The sequence below is a fragment of the Camelus bactrianus genome, chromosome 20 (assembly GCF_048773025.1).
Source record: "Camelus bactrianus isolate YW-2024 breed Bactrian camel chromosome 20, ASM4877302v1, whole genome shotgun sequence".
Taxonomy (NCBI): Eukaryota; Metazoa; Chordata; class Mammalia; order Artiodactyla; family Camelidae; genus Camelus; species Camelus bactrianus.
In genome coordinates this window covers 14,544,141-14,563,412 of record NC_133558.1, presented here as the reverse complement: position 1 = coordinate 14,563,412, position 19,272 = coordinate 14,544,141, and the positions used below count along the sequence as shown (strand labels likewise).

At 39.8% G+C, this 19,272-nt stretch overlaps 1 protein-coding gene across 12 annotated transcripts in view; it reads right to left on the bottom strand.

Annotated features, from left to right (window-relative positions):
* The window catches only part of LOC105084198 (uncharacterized), a 987,172-nt gene that overhangs the window by 746,932 nt on the left and 220,968 nt on the right, over positions 1-19,272 (bottom strand). For all 12 annotated transcript variants that reach the window (XR_012500991.1, XR_012500992.1, XR_012500990.1 and 9 more), the window contains one exon: positions 88-194. The gene's annotated coding sequence lies outside the window, so the exon portion shown is untranslated. The remainder of the gene's footprint in view (positions 1-87; positions 195-19,272) is intronic.

The window sequence follows — 19,272 nt, the reverse complement described above, 5'->3', positions numbered from 1 at the left end:
AGATCTTAAGTCATGTGCATTTTTTTTATCTTTCCACAAATCAGTTAACTAGTAATTCATATTTAAATGAATAAAATTGGCTTTTACCTTCAGTTGGTAATGTTGCGATTCAGTCAGAGATTTGTCAAAACCTCCAAATCAAGATCCAGATCTCCAAGGGATAAGAAGGGAGCACCTTCAGCAGATGATTTCACCTGTGGACAGAAGTCAGTGATTTATTAGAACTTTGTGTGAAAGAAAGGTGTCATATGGTTACTACTGAGTTATGTAAATACACCAAGTCTTCAAAAAGTACAAAAGTTTCTGATTTCTATTCATTACACAAAGGTAGACTAGTTCAACACGTTTTGAAGGTGTCCTCTGTTGCAGGTGCTTTTTTGCACATAAGCTCATTTGTTTCTTATCCCAATGCTATTTTACAGATGATGAAAACAGAGTAGCCAATGAACAGCAGAGCCAGAATTTGAACCCAGGGATTCTGGCTCTAGGTTCCGAGTTTGTCATCACTACTCAAACTGTCTGACATCCACCCAGATACTCTACTCCACAGAAGACTCAAACAGCCTCAGGAGCATGAAGAATTCCTGGTAACTCATTCCCATTCGAGTGCTAGTGTTTCTCCAAACACATAAATGTGACCCAAAATTCAAAATACTACCGTCAGGATAATATAGAGAAAAAAGACCAAATGAAAGGGAGGGGGCCTGGGCTTTGTTAAGCTAAACTGCAGCTAATGAACCTTGTGTTGAGACGTTTCTCCAGCTCTCCTATGCCTGAGTCCACTCAACTAGCTGACCACAGTTTGCTCAGGGGTCTGAAACGCCACATCAGTGACAAAAGGAAACACATCCTGTGAAGCCCCTCACCAATTCCACTGCCAGCATTACTTCCTTCCTCTGATTAGTCATTCATCACCCATTCCTCTACGCACTGGTCAAAAATCTCTCCTCTCACTCTTGTCAACCAGTCTCTTCTTTCATTTTATATTTTGTTAAGGCTGGTCTGTCCTAGATAATTTAGCACTCATTAGGATAATATGCAACTTGATTTCTTTCTTTAAACCCTTTTAGCAAAGGAGCAGAGCATAAATAAATAAAAAAGCATCATGTTTAATGCTCTCTAAGTATCATGTGTGATTTGTCAGGAGCTTGAACCACTGTCCTTTGAGAGAAGGGAACCCTTGCAAGCCCGTTGCAGGTGGCAGGATGCTGAGCACCTCACAGGCAACAGTCATAGCAGCACAGAACCCTCCCTTCAGGGATGGTCCATGTTTACTGGCTCCTTTGGTGCACAAATTTACTCGCATTTGCAAATATGTAAACCTGTTGAGCTTCAGTCTGTGAACCTGAAATAAGACCTGAAGTCATTATATTTCCTACATATTTCGGCCAAAGTAAACATTTTTCTTTGGATTCTGATTCTGATTCTATCTTGCTTTCTTTGTATCTTGTTTTGACCCTGTCTTCATTTCTGCTGTTCTTCTTGAACATTTAAAATGTGTGCCGTCCCTGTTAAAAAACAGTAACTAAATCCAAAGGTGTGCCTGAGGGTGGGGGCTGGCTCTGGGGATAAAAGAAGCATCACACACACACACACACAAAAACCAGTGCACAGTGTTCATATCCAAAAATCAATGGCATTACTATCGTTCTTTCATTGGTGTATATAAGAGGGAACCAAATTTCCAAGTACCAAGTGGAATTTCTTTTAACCAGCTTCTCTAGTCTTCACATAAATTATAGATACTGTGGTAGTAGTAGCAAGAGTAGCAATAACAGAACACTTCCACAGCATTTAGTCTACATCAAATATCCTCCTAAGTACTTTACTGGTATTAATCACACAGCTCTCACAATAACTCCATGACACAGGTACTACCATTAGCTACTTTAACATTGAGATGAAAAACAGACAGGTTAGTTCACCTGCTTAATGTCACACATCTGGTAAGTGATGAAGGTGGGATGTGAGCCCAGCAGACTGACTCCAGAGCACTCACTTATAGTCCTATTAATCTAAAATGCCTCACCACCATGGTAATATTCATAGTTTTGACCCTAGAACACTCCATAGTTTTGATTCTTAGTCAAATTTGAATGATTCTGTGTAGGTACAAAACCATTCCACTTGTCCAGAAATGTCCTGATTTTGTAAAACTATATTCTTCTCGATACAAGAGTTTCACAAAATTCCAAAACCGAAAGTCTGATTTAATCAGACTTGGTGAGATTCTTATACAAATACAACCAAAAATAAAATAGAATTCAGAAACTCGTAGTAGACAGAGTTAAAAAGTTATTTCCCAATGGCTTCTTACCTGTCTTTCCATGTGTGTGAGATACATAATTACTCACTTACACCAAGAAGTGATGTATTATATTATACAGTGGTAAAAGTTTCACAAACCTGGTGTCAAATTTTTCAAAAGGGATAAAAGAAATTCTAATATATCCTTACTGAACATCCCACCCAACTCATAATGGAGATGGGGAAAGTGGGACCCAGAAAGGTCACAAGCCTTGAAGTCACAGAGCTATTTAATAGCAAAGCACCATCCGAACCCGGACTTTCCGGATCAGTACGCGATGCTACCTTTCAAGTGTTTTTTAAGTAACTAATATACAATTTTAAAATACACCCACTGAGAAGCACGCAGTGCTGTAAGCCCTCACGAGCAAAATTTATACTCCTGAACGCAGCAAGCCTGTTTTAAATAATGAGAAGAGCACAATCTCTTCCATGGGAACATTAATAAAACTTACTCAAATGCTGAACTATAAACAGAGTTCACATAACCAGGGGGAAAAAAAAAACCTTCCTTATTTTAGCATTCTGCAATTCTTCCAAGACATCATAATTAGTATCAGTCACCAGCGCACCAAAGAGAAGACAACGTGCAAAAAAGGGGTGATAAGTCCACCTGCCTAAGCGTACTAGGAGGATTAAGATAGTGCCTGTGAAAGGCTTATGTAAATGGAGCTGCACCAGACAGTTCTAAGTGGCTCTTTTCCCCTTGATGTAAATAGAGTTTCTGTCAAACAGCTGATTAAACCAACTTTGTGCAACATGGTATCAGCTCTGGCACCAAGCTTACACTAAGTATCCCACTAAGCAGGTCGCTTCAACTTTTGGTGGCCTAGTTTCCTTGTTCTTCCTCCGTAAAATGGAAATGACAACACCTGGTGCTCAGAGCTGGTATGTAAATTAAAGGAGAAAAAAAATTATGTAAAACGCCAAACACAAAGTCTGACACCCAGCACCCAGTTAATAAGTGACAGCGCCCCCATCGTCACCACCTTATCACAGCACGGCCACCATGCTCTTCCCTTACTATGAGAGTTACCGTTACTTTCAGACCCTCACGTTGCTTGCAATGTCTACTCCTGGCAGGAAACAAAAGCTGGTTGAAATTGGCTTTGGTTGTAAATAAAAGGCAGCTCATTTTGTATCTGCAAGAGGATACACAGGCAACTCCTAAATTATTTCATTTTTTTCTAGATCTGGCCTCACAATCCTAAGGCTGAGCCTACGTTTTAGCTCCACCCCCACCCAGGACAATTAAACACGGTGAGTTAAAAACCCAAGTATGTTGGGCCCAAAGATGTCATTTTTCTTCTGTGACATGGTACTCTGAGACTTCACCACATAGGGGCTAATTAAGGGTGAAATTTCAGACTAGGATTAAAAAGTATATATATTCAGCAAGCTAATTTTATGGAAAGGCGGAAAAAACCATAAAACCCTTAAAAGATTTAAAACAGATCAGGGATAGAAACAGTATTCAGGCACGCCAAAAATGGTGGCTCTTAATACGTGACTCCTGGCAAACTAAGCTGCATTTTATTACTTAAAGCTTAGCTATTTTTAACTGGCTTTTTCCCCCGTTCTAGAAAAGAATGTGTGTGTGTGTGTGTGTGTGTGTAAGTCTGGAAGTCTGGTGTGCAGTGAAATCCCAGGTGCACTGTGGCTTTCAGTCTTGTTAAAAAAAAAAAAAAAAAAAAAAAAAAAAAAAAAAAACACCTATTTCAGATCAGGGGCTTCAGCCTGGCCCGTCAAGCAGGAATTAAAATTTCTTTAAAAAGCAGCTTTGCATGGTTCACGTGTCAGGCTGATACGAGCTGGATCAGCTTACAGAAGGGGCCAGAGATAAGGGATCCAAAGGAGGTTAGAAGGAAACAGCCCCTAGAAGAAAATTTATGATTTCTTTCACTCATCTACCCCACTCTCACTTATAAGAATTGGAGCTAAGTACAGAGGAGAGAGCCATTTCTTTCCCTTCATTAATGACAGCACTAGATTCTGAAATTAATACATCAGGAACCATCTACCTCCAACTTCTAAAGATCTGTATATTTCTTTAAAAATCACAAAACAAAAACCACCAGTTTAAAAGCCCATCCCATCAGGCCTTTGATTTTATTAAGTCCAAGGTACCAAGCCAGCAGAGGAGAACAGTTTGGTTTATTTTAAAAGAATGCATCAAATATTAGTTGGAAATTGGTTGTAAATGGAGCCACTTAAACTTCCATGGGAAGGAACTGCAGAGGCTTGGGATTAAAATTGCAGGAAGCCAGAAAGAAAATTGAGGACCAGGAAATGATGACTCAGAGGCTAGGTGCTATTATCTCCAAGAAGAGGAAGGACACTGAGGACTTGGGAAAAAAAAAAAAATTACATAGGTGACCTTGAGAAAAAGTCTGGACTGAGAAGTCAGCTGGGTGTAGCTTCCTGTGGGGATGAAGGAGAACAAGCGCGATTCTTCGTTTCCAAATGGATGATGAAGATGTTTCAGATAAGCAGTTTTGATTCCCTTTTAGCATGCGGAGCTGCAAGCTGCATCTCGAAGAATAAATGTCGTGAAGCCCTGGCAAAATGCTCCATCTTCCGTAGCTGCAGTTTGAAACTCTTAAATGGTCCTGGAGGATTTCATGACTTTGGACACAGGAGATTGGAGATTAAAAATGGACTCTATTGACTAAATTACTGTACAGGCTTTCTGTCTTTATCCTCCGTCACTGCGCACAGAACAGGAGAGCCCCAAGCCATTAAAGGAGATTCCATCTAAACTTCCTATTAAACTATTTCAAAATGAGAAGAGCAGATCATGGGTCCCAGAGAATGGAACTCTTGCAAATTCTCTCTATACTTGAACTTCCTGAAGGTGGATTTGCTAATGTATTCCTTTAGATCAGCTATTCTGAAGTTGGTTAATTTCAAGATACTTTTACTCATCTTAAAAATTACTCACTCAAATATTTACCATGTTGCAAATTAAAACTAGTAAGTATTTAATACTTATTAGTTCATGTAAAACAATTTAAAAACACATTACTATTAACCTAAGTGAGCTTATTTTTATAAACAATTAGATTTTTGCTATAAAATGCACTGGCATTGTTTTACAGGGTTGTAAATTTTTTTATGCCTGGATTAATAGACGACAGCTGGAGTCTGTCTGCTGTATTCAATCTGTTGTGACCTTATTTTAGTTAGAGTGCATAAAGAAAACCTATTCTGACACAGATATGTAACTGAAAAATGGAGGAATAACATAATAGTCTTTTCATATGATTTTCGATATTCTTTCCCTGATACTACACCAAAACTCAATAGCTGGTGACTTTCCATAGGAATCAGAACCCCTATCAGTGAATTTTTCACACTCTGATACATTAAAATCCATTGATGGGGTTAGCACTTGATCTTTACCTATGCCCAGTTTTGTAACATCAATCACTAGTTATTTAGAAAATATTGATTCACTGTGTTGCAAATAGGCTCCAAATGTATGACAGGAAACTTCATGGTACATGTGTCAGCGAAAGAAGATGAAAAAGGCAAATAACATCCTAGTTTTATTATGAAAATAGATTTGACCTTGTAGATCCACTGAAAAGGTCTCAAGGACCCTAGAGGGTCTATGAACCAAAAGTTGAAACACGGCTGCTTTAAACTCTCATAACACTGAAAATAGTGACTTGAGAATGTAGCTTGCCAGGTCACTGAAGGATCCTTTGAAAGGCCAGTTAACATTAAAAAAAAAAAAAAAAAAAAAAAATTCTAAATTTGAGAGTTCTATATGGTTTCTAAGCTGTAGGCCAGAAACCAGAAAGGATATAACCTACTGGATTTGACATTGATCACCACTACAAAAGTACCTGAGTTTAAGTAATAACAACCATGTCTGAAGTTGAAATCCAGATATGAGACAGTGTTTTATGACAAGCCAGAACCATTTATTATTGATTTTTCCCATTTGTGAAATTCTGGGGTTTAATGTTTCCTTCAAAATCATTATTTGTTAATGGCCCAGCTGCTGCTGAGAGAATTTAAAATTTGTATTCATTAGATCCTGATAACTACATTCTTCAAAAGTCAGCTCCAACAGGCAGGGACACAAACTGTCTTGTTCAACACTGCATCCCCAGTCCCACCAGTGAAAACCAGCGCCTATCACCTATTCAAAGCCAATAGATATTTTAACGGCAAATATGATACTGTGTATACTATATTGAAAAAATGACCCTGCATGTCTAACTTAGCAGGACAATCAATGGCATTTTAATGGAAGAAGAAAACGTTGATGAATGGTTTATCTGTAACAATCATCTTTAATCAAAAACATTAATTCACAAGCGTATTTTTAGTAAAGACCTCATGAAATTCAGGTTGCAAATTCAAACTTTAAATTTTTAATTCAATGAAATGAAGAAAGCTATTCAAGAAAAATGAATTCCACTGTTGACAGGCTGTTGTTACAATGCAATCTGATGCTTGAGAAAAGTAAATTTTCTCCTAATCCTTTAAAGATTAAAATTCTAGGGAAAAGTTGTCCAAGAAACAATACCTTGACCAAAACATTCACATGCATTTGTGTGTGTGTGTGTGTGTTTGTATGTGTGTCTATGAAGTTCTCCCTGATGTGTTTGTTATTGCTGCCTCACTGGCTCCCCTGTTCTTCAGCTCATTATGGAAGACAGAGGCAAGACAGAGAGGAGGTGCAGAAGGCTAGCTTTGCAAGTGCCCCAATATTTCAGGAGTTTTGATAATTTGGATTATGTAGGTTAGTTTTTTTTATAGTCCTGCTTAGGGGAGAGAAAGTGGGCCCCCTTGGTGAATAGAAGTGACTGTTTGTGCAATAGAATTGATTATCTGTTCAAAATGGCTTATGCTGTAGGACTATAAAAAATTGCAGGTGGCTTACGCTACAAGAGGAGCTATCAGTCATCCTGAACTATTGACATATTTTTATGTACTGTAGTCTCAAATCACTCACTAAGGTTACCTATTCATCCATGAAATCTAAAATTCACAGTCCTACCTACAGGGAACAAAAGGGATTTAAACTGAAAAGTCCACTCTCCCTAGTCTTAGAACAATATCACGTTTTGAAGCTCAATAGAAAAGCAGGTCTATATTCCTTAAGCTCAGCATCCCAGGTACCATTGGCATCCAGCTACCACCTTTGTTCACGTGATACCAGAGAGCTACACATTTCAGGGATTGGGAAAAGCTATTAAAACTCTTTTCACAGCTTTGATATCCAATTGGGTCATGAACTAATAAATATTATAGTGAATATTTGTTCTTCTTCACCAATGTGCTTGTCACTGTACAAACTGCAAATGAAATCAAGTTTGGTCCCAGAAACTTAAAAATTACTAAGCACATGCTGACCTTCCTGCATTATGAGAGACAGTCAGATAACTAAACACAGGGCCAAGAGAGAATCTCCCTCAAGAGATGGATAAAAACGCTATAGTTATGGCTGTGTGATTTCCCTGCCACAAGAGGAACCCGCTGGAAAGGCTCGCCAGCCGGCTAACAACCTTAGGACCATAATTTTTAAACACATAACGCTGGATTAGAGATGAGGTGGTAAGTTCTTCTTGCTGGCCTTTCTCATCCTAATGTAAAAATTCTCTATCTAGATCTGAATTAACAAATTTTCTTAGACCTTTGTTCCCCAGTTCCTCTTAATTTCTCAGCTCTGTGCAGTTTTTGTCTGTTTTCCCAAACTGGCAGTCACTCCCTAATACTCCATTATCTTCAACCCTTGAAGCAATGAGTCTCTCTGTCAAGTGTTTCCTCTCCTCTCTCCCTTCTTTGGTCCAATATCTGGGCATTTTACAATTTATCAGAACCTTTATCAAGCAAAATCTTATCAAGTAGAAAATTTGAACAAGAAGGGGTAAACTCAACTGTCAAAAGAAATGGAAGTTATCACAGGCAACGGCAGAACTCATCAGTACTAGAGTGGTGTAGCATGTTTTGCTGATTTTCTTTTTCTTGGTTACTGCTGTCTCAAAATACAGTTTATGGAGCTTACTATTATTCTGTGGAGTCATCACAGGTGAAATATCCTGAAAGTCATGTAGAATTTTTTTGTAAAGCAACAAAAAGGAAGAACAGCGCTTGACAAGTCAGTTACAGTTGACTTCCATTCTACGTCACTATGAGCTTCGTTCATTTATACCTCTTTCTGACAGGAGCACCATGATTTCCTATTTATTTACTCACTTATTCAGCATATAATACATATCAGACATAGTATGCGATAATAACAGTAAAATCCAGAAGAAATCACAGTCTACACTCAAAGAGCTCAGTGTCGTGCTAGGTATGTAATGTTTTTTAAAGAGCAAAGAAGAAAGGAGAGTAGGAAGGAGGAGAGAAAGTCAGACTACAGTATTCGAAGTACACCTGTAACAGAAACCTGCAACAGGAGGGAAAAGCTACGTCCAAGGACAGAAGGAGGAGAGGGGAGGGGCAGGAAAGGCTGGGCTGAGAGCAGATGCTGGAGAATGGAGTCTTGAAGAGGAGCTGCTCTGCTTGCCTGGTGAGTTAGAGTAAGTGCGCAGGAAGGACGGAGGCAGAAGAGAGCAGTAAGGAGCACTTGTGTCCCCAGGCGTGAGGCTGTCTGTGTCACTCCTCCCTGCATCTTTCATGTCTTTACAGTCACCAGGCCCTGACCTTTCTAGCTCTGACATCTCACAGCTGCCCCATCTTTCCCCTCCTGCTGGTTCTTCTCTGTAGAGGACTTTGTTATGCAACATGCATGCCTAAAGTAGCCCCAGTGGTTCTTCCCTCTACGCCACAGACTCTTTCCACCTCCTCACCAGCCTCCCATCCACCAGTGGCTCCACTGCCTGCTCAAGTCCCAGCAAGTCATCTTCAGAGTGAAATTCTAAACGCTCAGACTCCATTCTAAGATCTTTGTTACCGGCACCGATCTCCTACTCAGCTTTGTGTTCTACCACGTTGCTCCTTCAGAGACAGTGGTTTCAGTGCCTGACAAATGGACGAGGCTCTAAGGTGGGACTGTAAACGTAACTGTCTTACAGGAGTAAAGGTGAAATGAGAACATATATACAAACATAGCACAGCACCTGGCACTCTGTGAGCCCTCAAACAGGAAGGTTTGGGGGAGCAGGGGAGAGGGGAAAAGGGGACGAGAGGTACTTCTAATTTTAGCACCCCCCCCCAAGACTGCCCTCCTTCCCTTCTCTCCTCGTCTTTAAAACGTCCACTAACAATCTCGCTCTGGGACAGTAATTCTCCCCCTGGGAGTACAATTCAGTACTAATTTTCTCTATTCATTATTGCCCCTGCTAAACCTTAATTCTCTCATAATATGCTTCTTTTTTTTTTTTTAAGGGAGAATTACCATAGCCTCAGTTTATCCAAGCAAAATCACTACTCCCTCCTCACTCCACAATCACTTGGTCACCAAGTCCTTGAAAATTCTCATCTTCTAAACTCCGCCCCCCTTTTCCCCATCCCTATTTTCCACAATAGTCATTTCACAAACAGGAGATAAATGAATAAAGACACAACTGATTCACTAATTACAACTGTGGATAAGTCTGATAAGTCTCCATGGAGAACTTCACTGGAATGTGTGACATCATATGGCTGTTGTGAACATTCAATGAGATAATAGAAGAAAAATTTAGAACCTATCTTTAAAGGCAAACATGTGACATTGTGATATTTTTATTAAGGTCAGGGGAAAAATTTTAATAACTAAATGGCAAGTTGGCATTGGAAATTATTGAAACATAGTACCAAGGTTTCAAAAACATCTAGGATTAGACCACCTTCAAGTACCTCAACTTCCACTTCAATAAAATGGACTAGATTAGACCAGACCAACTGTCGCTACAGAGAATTTTAAAACTATGGAAAAACTTGTTAACAAAGACTCTGCTTTGAAGGCACAAAGACTTGAAGGGCCATGACTGTGGAAACAAGGGAGCCTGATGTCTGCCTCCTCTTTAACAAGCACATCTGCTAATTCTACTGCAGACGGTAGAAGAACTAGAAAGCTCAATCAACTCAGGAACTGGGCAGGTAAAAACTGGAGTTCACTGCCTGCTAAGGGAAAGGGGCACTCCCTGATAACAATCCAGACCCTTGGTTGGGATCCCCCATTTCTAAACCCAAGGAGGACGCGTAATATACCAGTAAATGAGCAGCCCTCACCAACACTAAGGGCCCTCTTTGGAGCAGTTATTACCTCCATGTATCAAGGTGTTTCATCCTTACCCTGCCTGCCTCCCAGAAGAAAAGGAAACACTTCAAAGGAAGTTATCATTCACAGCTAAATAGTATCTCTATACTTTTAATACACAATGCCCAGCATTCATCTGAAATAATCATGCTTACAAAAATAAGAACTAAGGAAAAATCAAGAGAAAAGTAAGAAGCAATAGAAACAGACCCACAGGAAATTCAGACATTGTAGTTATCAGATGACTTCAGAGTAACTGTGATGAGTGTGTTTAATGAGTCATCCAACTAAAGGATTTCAGCATAAACTGAATCAAAAAGACATCTTATAAATTAAAATATAACCACTGGTATGAAAATATTCAAAATACGGGTTTAACAGCATACCATGGATAGCTGAAGAGATAAAAGTGAACTGGATACTACATCAGGAGGAAATATCCAGATTAGAGCATCAAGAGAAAAAGGGACCCTCATACCACACACAAAAATAAACTCAAAGTGGCTTAAAGACTTAAACATAAGACACCATAAACCTCCTAGAAGAAAACATAGGCAAAACATTTTCTGCCATAAATCTTAGCAATGTTATCCTAGGGCAGTCTACCCAGGCAATAGAAATAAAAGCAACGATAAACAAATGGGACCTAATTAAACTTATAAGCTGTTGCACAGCAAAGGAAACCATAAGCAAAACCACCTACAGAATGGGAGAAAATATTTGCAAATTATGTGACTGACAAAGGTTTAATTTCCAGAATATATAAACATCTTATATAACCCCCCCCCAAAAAACCACAACCCAATCCAAAAATGGGCGGAAGACCTAAATAAGCAATTCTCTAATGAAGACATACAAGTGGCCAACAGGCACATAAAAAAAATGTTCAATATTGTTAATTATCAGAGAAATGCGAATCAAAACTACAATGAGATATCACTTCACACCATTCAGAATGGCCATCATTAAAAAGTCTATAAGTAATAAATACTGGAGAGGCTGTGGAGAAAAAGGAACCCTCCTACACTGTTGGTGGGAGTATAAATTGGTGCAACCATTATGGAAGACAGTTTGGAGATTCCTCAAAAAACTCAAAGTAGACTTACCATATGATCCAGCAACACCATTCCTGGGCATATATCCAGAGGGAACTCTAATTTGAAAAGATACAAGCACCTTAATGTTCACAGCAGCACTATATACAATAATAGCCAAGACATGGAAACTAAGTATCCATCAACAGAGGGCTAGATAAAGAAGCTGTGGTATATTTACACAATGGAATACTACTCAGCCATAAAAAAGAATAAAATAGTGTCATTTGCAGCAACATGGATGGATCTGGAGATCGTCATTCTAAGTGAGCCAGAAAGAGAAAGAAAAATACCATATATCATTCTTTTCTGAAATCTAAAAAAAGAGAAAAAAGGACACTACTTATCTATAAAACAAACAGACACACAGATAAAGTAAACAAACTTATGGTTACTGTGGGGAAAGTGGTAGGAAGGGATAAATTGGGAGTTTGAGATTTGCAAATATTAACCTACTATATGTAAAAAAACTTTTTAAATTTCTTCTGTATAGCACGGGGGACTGTATTCAATTATCTTGTATTAACCTATAATAAAAAAGAAGATAAAAACAAATATATATATGCATATGTATGACTGAAACATTATGCTGTACACCAGAAATTGACACATTGTTAACTGCCAATACTCAAATTAAAAAAAAAAAAAAAGATTAAGGCTGAAAAAAAGAAAAAAGGAAAGCAACAAATGAAACCCAGGTTACTATACATGTAATTAGAACAAGACTATACATGTAATTAGACAAGAGAAGAAAAGGGGTAAAACCGTTATCTAAAGAGATAATGGCTGAGAATTGTCCTAAATTGATTAAAAACAACTGTTAACACCACAGATTCAAGAAGTGCTACAAATCTTGAGTTAGGTAAACACATGGAAACTCACACCTAGACCATAATAGAAAAACTGCTGAAAACCAAAGACAAACAAAATCTTAAAACTGCTTAAAAAAAAAAGTGAACATTGTTAAAGCTGCAGAGAGTGGGGGAGGGGAGCTTAACAGGGGAGACAGTATTTTCAAATGGCAAAAGACAGACCAACAGATTCAACAGAATCATGGTAGCCAGGAGGCATGACCTCAGAAATGCTATTTTTAATGCACTGAAGGTAATTTCCAAAAATTCTATACCCAGTGAAAATATCCTTCAAAAATAAAGGCAACATCAAGTCCTTAATGTAAAATCTACAAATATATGTATATACATGTATGACTGAAGCATTATGCAGTACACTAGAAATTGACACATTGTAAACACTATACTTCAATAAATATATATAGATACAAAAATAAATAAATAAAATCTGAGGGAGCTTATCACCGGAAAACCTGAACTGAAGAAATTCTAAAGGGACCTCTTAAGGCAGAAGGAAAACAATCCCAGATGGAAGGATGTTGTACAATTCCTCCCAAGGAGTATTTTTAAGTAGATCTGAAAATATCAGATTGATGATCTAAAGACTGAAGAGTATCATTAGGTCTCTGCATGATCTGTTCAATATTTGCTTTAGTAACTTGAATGGCATAATACAACATACTGTACTATATATAAAATCAACAAGTTTATACTGTATAGCACAGGGAACTATATTCATTATCTTGGAGTAACCTATAATGAAAAAGAATAGGAAAATGAAAAAAAGAAAATATAGAATTCTATGTTAAATATTCAAATTTCAAAAATATGTCCCCACATACCACAAAAACTAACCAATTCACTTTTACTGAAAAGCTTTCTATGATTGGGAGCTATGTATTTACCTCACTTCCCCTTTGAATACCTTGAGTTCCCATCCAATCATTTCCAAACCATTAAAAGCTGTCCTTCCTTCAAGATTTATTTTTAAGTTTCCCTAACATTTATCACCTATTAAGTGCCTATTTTTGTCAAGTTTGTACCAGGCACTGTATTAGTCTCTACAGCAGAAAGACAGGTCATACCTCTTGTCTTCCCAGTGTAGAGGTTCTCTGGTTATCTTTCCTGACAGCCCACAACTGAATATACTGACCTTCCTTTAACAGAAGAACTGTGAGAACATCATGGGATGGACGTTTGTTTTTGTTGCTTTTTTAAACTGATCCCTACAGCACAACCTGTCTGAGACTCTTGTATCAGTGATCTCTCTACAGCATTTAACACAAGAGTTCCACACACCAGAGCCTTGACATAAATATCCACTAAGCTAAATCTTGACAAGAGGAAGCAGTGGGCCCCAACTCACATCACAGAGTTTAGTAGAAACAAACAGAAAATCCTTCATTGAAGATTTAAAAAATGAACTGAAAATGCATTGGTGGGAAAGCCCTGACTTACAATATGAACAAAATACCTCAACATTTTAGCTAATAAAAAGTTTGGTATCTTGTAAACGTATTCTTTAGGTCAAATCTCGCTCTTAAAAGTGAGGGTAGACTCGGCACATGTGAAGCCACCTCCCCAACACCTACAGAAACTGATTTCTCCTTGTTGGTCTTAAAAGACTTCATAAGAAAACAACACATCCAATGAGAACTGCCATTCAGTACAAACTCTTGGCCATTCAGCATCTGAGGTATACATGAAACTGTACCAATCCACTTTCCCTTCATTCTGAGCTTTGAAATGATGTTGCTTTTGCCCAGGTTTCTGCCACTTCAAGAACAACATCAAATGTTCTTTATTTGTAAAGTTAAACTCTGTACTCTAGGTTCCTCGGTTATTTCCTTAAACTTCAGTGGATAAAATGATAAAAATTATTTGAAAGGCAAGTCCAGATTTCACCACATGCTGTTCTTGGCAAAAATGAAATTCTCTGCAAAGGTCTGAACATTTGAAGTCCCGCCTCCGTCATCTCTTTTTACTATGTTAATTTTGTAACTCCAGCTTTAACAAACATACAAGAACTCCTCCCTCGGACCTGGCACTCTTTCATAGAGAACCAGAGTAGTAACATCTTTTTCTTGCCCTTTTAATCTTCCCCAAATGCTGTTCTCAGTACTTCTACCTTCAGGTTCAAAGGTTTGTTTTTTATTTTTTTTTTTTAATATAGCTGCAAATCTCTTTAATAAGTAAGAGTCAACATAGAACACAAGCCTTGGGTTCACATTTAGACAGCATGAGGTCTCATCCTAGTTCTTCTGTCCAGTGTCTACATGGTGTTACATGTGTGGCCCAGATACTTGTTTCTCCGTCTCAGTGTTCTTATCTGTGAAATGTGGCTCATCATACTGAGTTCTAAGGATTGTTTTCTAAATAGAAGTGGAAATCTCTACACACGGCACCTGATATGATAGAAAGATATACATATACAAACCACATACACATGTGCACGTACTCTTCCTTTCTGTCTGCTCTCTTCCCATGACCATATCCAAGAGGAGTACTTCTCTATTTCAGTGCCATCTGGACAACTGTGTTTACTTCTCTGGGTTAATTCCATATTTCCTTATTCTCCAAGCCATAACCTGCATTCATAAACACTCATCTCCTTCCCCGGATATTGCTTCTAGTAATTATGGGTATGTCCCCTATTGTGGTTGTTGAGTGTAGATCATCCCTGTTACCTTCCCCATCCTTATAGTTTCCTTAAGGCAGCCCCACTAATGCTGGATCTGCATGAAGATCAAATTTATGTTCCTTTTCAACATGCATTCTTCATGTTCCTTTCTGAGATGCACTCCACCCATATATCCATGACTATCACTTTTATATGCAAGTCTTGGCCTTAAAAAATCTTCCCCTGTTTTCATTTACAAAGGCAGTCGTTCCTTTCCTGTGTTTTTTTCCCCCTCTACCAATGTTGCAATGTTGACTCTACTACCTTGTCTCTCAAAAGTCCTGGAATGACTTTGATAGCTCAGTAGGGAAATCCACATTATTACAAGGCAAAAACAAGGTCTTTTCAACTATGGCGACTTTTGTATCCAGTGCCTACTTCATGCTAGGTTGTGTTTTAAGTATTTTACATAGATGAATGCATCAAGTCTCACAACTCTATGTAGTCCATTACATTATTATCCTCATGCAATAAATCAGGAAACTGATACAGGAAATAACTACAAACGACTAGTGGACACCCAGCTAACAAGTGCACTCAGACTCAGACCCAGTGGTACCAGCAACACCTCGTTATAGGTGACCCCCGAAGCCGCCTGTGAGCTTGAAGCTGGTTAAGTCAAAGCCATTCCCTGCAGAATGCTGGGGGTGACAAGATCTAAACTCAAACCTCCGCTCCACACCAATGGGAGGGCGAAGGAAGCAGGGTTCCGGGTGAGGAGTGAGCCAGGAGTCAAGGTTTCCTGGATAAGACCTGAGCTGCTCCTCTGCAGCTCACCCTCCACTCCACACTCCTGCCCAGCTGGGGGATGCACGAGGAGGAGGTGGGCTTTACATCCCTCCCTCTCTACTTCCTCATAAGTGAGCCTGGAGGCACTATGAAAATCCTTCTCCTCTCTTCTCCAGAAGGCTTGCGTTTTCCTCCAGCCTGGCCAAGGATCTTCCACCTCATCTTTTCCCTTCCGATGCAGCACACCCCCACTCCCACAATTCAGGCTCCAACGCACAGACCCACTTCTTGACTTGCGTGGGACTTGTATGTATTTTCACTTCATGATCATTCACCCAGGTGTACAGTTACGTACCATGTATTTTTCTGTACATAAGTTATACTTTAATCACAGTTTTAAGTTGTATCTATTTAAGCCCCTAAACTACAAACAATTTTAAGCCCCTAAAATACAAAAATATTTTATTTTTAAAATATTTTTAACACTTCACCTTCAACTTAAACTATCTGATAATGATACTGTAATAACTGAAAGGCAGATCTTCGAAATGTCTTGATGTTTAAAAATATTAACTGAGCTGGTACACAAACAGAAGCTCAGGACTCCAAAGTTCCTTAAAGTGGCCTAAATTTCTGCCTCCCCCAATCTGCATACCCCAAGATCCAACATATCCAGCTACTTGCCCTTTGTTGAACACACAGTATTTCCTCATACCTGGAATGCGCTTCATGTAATTCATTCAACAAATATTTAGTCAAGAAACCAAGCTGAACAAAAAGACAGTCTCTGCCTAGTGGGGAAAAGATATCATTCAAATAATCATGCAAATCATGTCAAAGCACAGCTGTGACAACCACTTTAAAGGTGAGCTCTTCTCATAGGAAGAAATTGACTTAGAAGTCAGACTTGCCTGAGGAAGTAACATGGGATCTGGTATCTAAAGGACTGAACCAGGGAGAAGAGCTGAGAGCAACTTTTCAGGCAGAAGGAAAGGAATGTGCAAAGGCCCTGGGGTTCAGAGGAGGCCGGGGAATAGGAGAAGCCTAAAGAAGGCAATATCCTTCTCTGCTTTCAAGATTCCTCCTCTTCTATCACATGCTGCTCAAATATCACTTCCTCTGGGAAGCTGTTGCCTCCTCTCCATTTGCACTGTAAGTGGATACATCTCTCATACCATTATAGCATTTCTTTCATCCTTCTGTTAGCACTTAGCTCACTGTATTGCAATTATCTGTTTATACATCTGCCTCCCTCACTAGACTGAGAACTTACGGCGTACAAGAGCAATAAAGCGTTATCTTTGTCTCTCTGCATACATGCATAAGCATATTTTAAATGCTCAGTAAGTGTCTTATGAATGAAATAGGGCAACAGAACATGTTATACACACCCAGACATAAACATTTTATCTTCAAACTGTTACCTTCTTTGTGAGTCTGTCTAAAATTTTTGCAAAGACTCAGCTGTGAAGTAGCCACTTTAAAAAAGGTCTTTTCCCACCCCCAACCTTCATGAATCATAAGGTGTTATTTACTTAAGCATAAGAAACAGCTGCCCAGACTTTGTTAGTACAACGTAATTCATTTTATAAATATCACACAATTATCTAATTTCTAAAAGTCTCTGCATGCTATGAAAGGTGTTATTTTGGAAACAAGTCCTGGCCCATCCCAGGGAAATTCCCAAACCAGCATTGTCATTGCTAAGTATATCTACAGAAGCTCAGAAAGACCACAGAGGAAGCATCAACCCCCAGCTCCTCTGGACATTCAGAGCGCTGATAGCCCAACATGGGAGGGGTCTCCACGCCCCCCAGTCAGAGCTGCAGTCACTTGGCCTGCCTGCACTTACAGGTAACAATCCCAGAGCTCAGCTAAACCAACATGCAACTTCCCTTCATCAAAACAGCACCAGCCCCTCCACGGCAGCTGCTGCCTGCCTGCCTTTGTGTGATCCGGTGGTGAGGATTATGGAACAGAGGCAGGCTTGTTTTGCTGGCCTTTTTTGCTGAGCCCTCCAAATGGGAATCGAGGCCTCTGAGGTTTTCCTTACATGGTGTCAGCAACCCCAGTGCAGATTCTCCTCCCACCTCCAAATCCAATCCCACCCTTTTAGGGAAAGATGAGGGTATTCCTGCTGCAACCCAATCCCCAGGCTCTCCAGCTGTTTGATACGGGGTTGTCAGATAGACCTTGGAGGGGAGAGCCCTATCTGTCCCTGACATCTTTCCAGGATTATGGGGACGTTAGCAGCGGCAGGAGGGGTAACTTAAAACCCAGCCTCCTGGAGCCATGTTTGTGAACACAAGCAGATGTGCGCTTATCCCTGTCGTCCACGGAGGCAGGCAGCCGGAGCCCCGAACTGAGGCCGCATCCCTGAGAACCACACTCCCTCAGCCTCTGCTCACCACTTCCTCCTCCACTGGCCTCCGCGCGGAAGGGCAGGATGTGGACGGCCTGGGAAAGAATCCCTGTGCCAGCCCGTCAGACGCTGCCCTTTGATCTCTTCCCACCACACTGTGTTACTCTGTGGGCTGTTTTTTTTCCCCTTAATCTGGCATCCATGGAAGTTAGTACTTTATTACAGACTTCCTGCCTTTATTTATCTCACTTAATTATAAAAATCTCCTGGGAAGAAGGATTCTATAGAATGCCAGGGAAAGGAGCACAACCTATCAAGGAAAGCCAGGCCAGGTTCTAAGGTTGGGGGTCGGGGGGGCACTCCTGACTCAGTCATCTGTCCAGTTCAGTGGTGACACTGTGCACTGGGGTTTGGGTCACAACAGGGTATGACTTAATCCATCTCACTCTTAGGACGGAAGCTGTTTGTCTTACACAACCAGGGTCCTTGGAAATGTCTGTCTCATCTCAGACAGGACCAGGTGGAGGGAAAATCTCAAGTGGGTGAAGGTGGACAGTGGTGGGTGGGGAGTTCCCCAGCCCTTCCTCTGAGGCCTGGATGTGTGCTTTCACACTTGCCCCTTCTAAGACAAACAGTATCCCCAGGGATGCTCAGAATAAAACATTCTCCTTCTCCAGGAACTCTCTCTGAACAGCCCTGTCCCTACTCCCCCTTTTCCAAATTGGTACCCCCCCAACCATATCCTTATGGTCCATTGCATATCTTACTGGGTTTATTGATCTTTTTTTTTTTTAAGGGGAGTTGGGACATTGATCACCTTTTTAGGAAAGTATCTTAACCTGTCAATCACTCCCAATAGACTGTAAGCCCCAAGAGGGCAGGAAACATACCCATAAATAGTAGGCACTCTATAGAAGCAGGCCAGGTACACTAAGAATTTCCAGTACTTTGGCTACAAACATGAAGCCTCAAGTCAAATTTCTCTTTGATTCACTCCAACTACTAAGGGGTTTGTTTATATTTAAATAAACCAGTATTTAGTC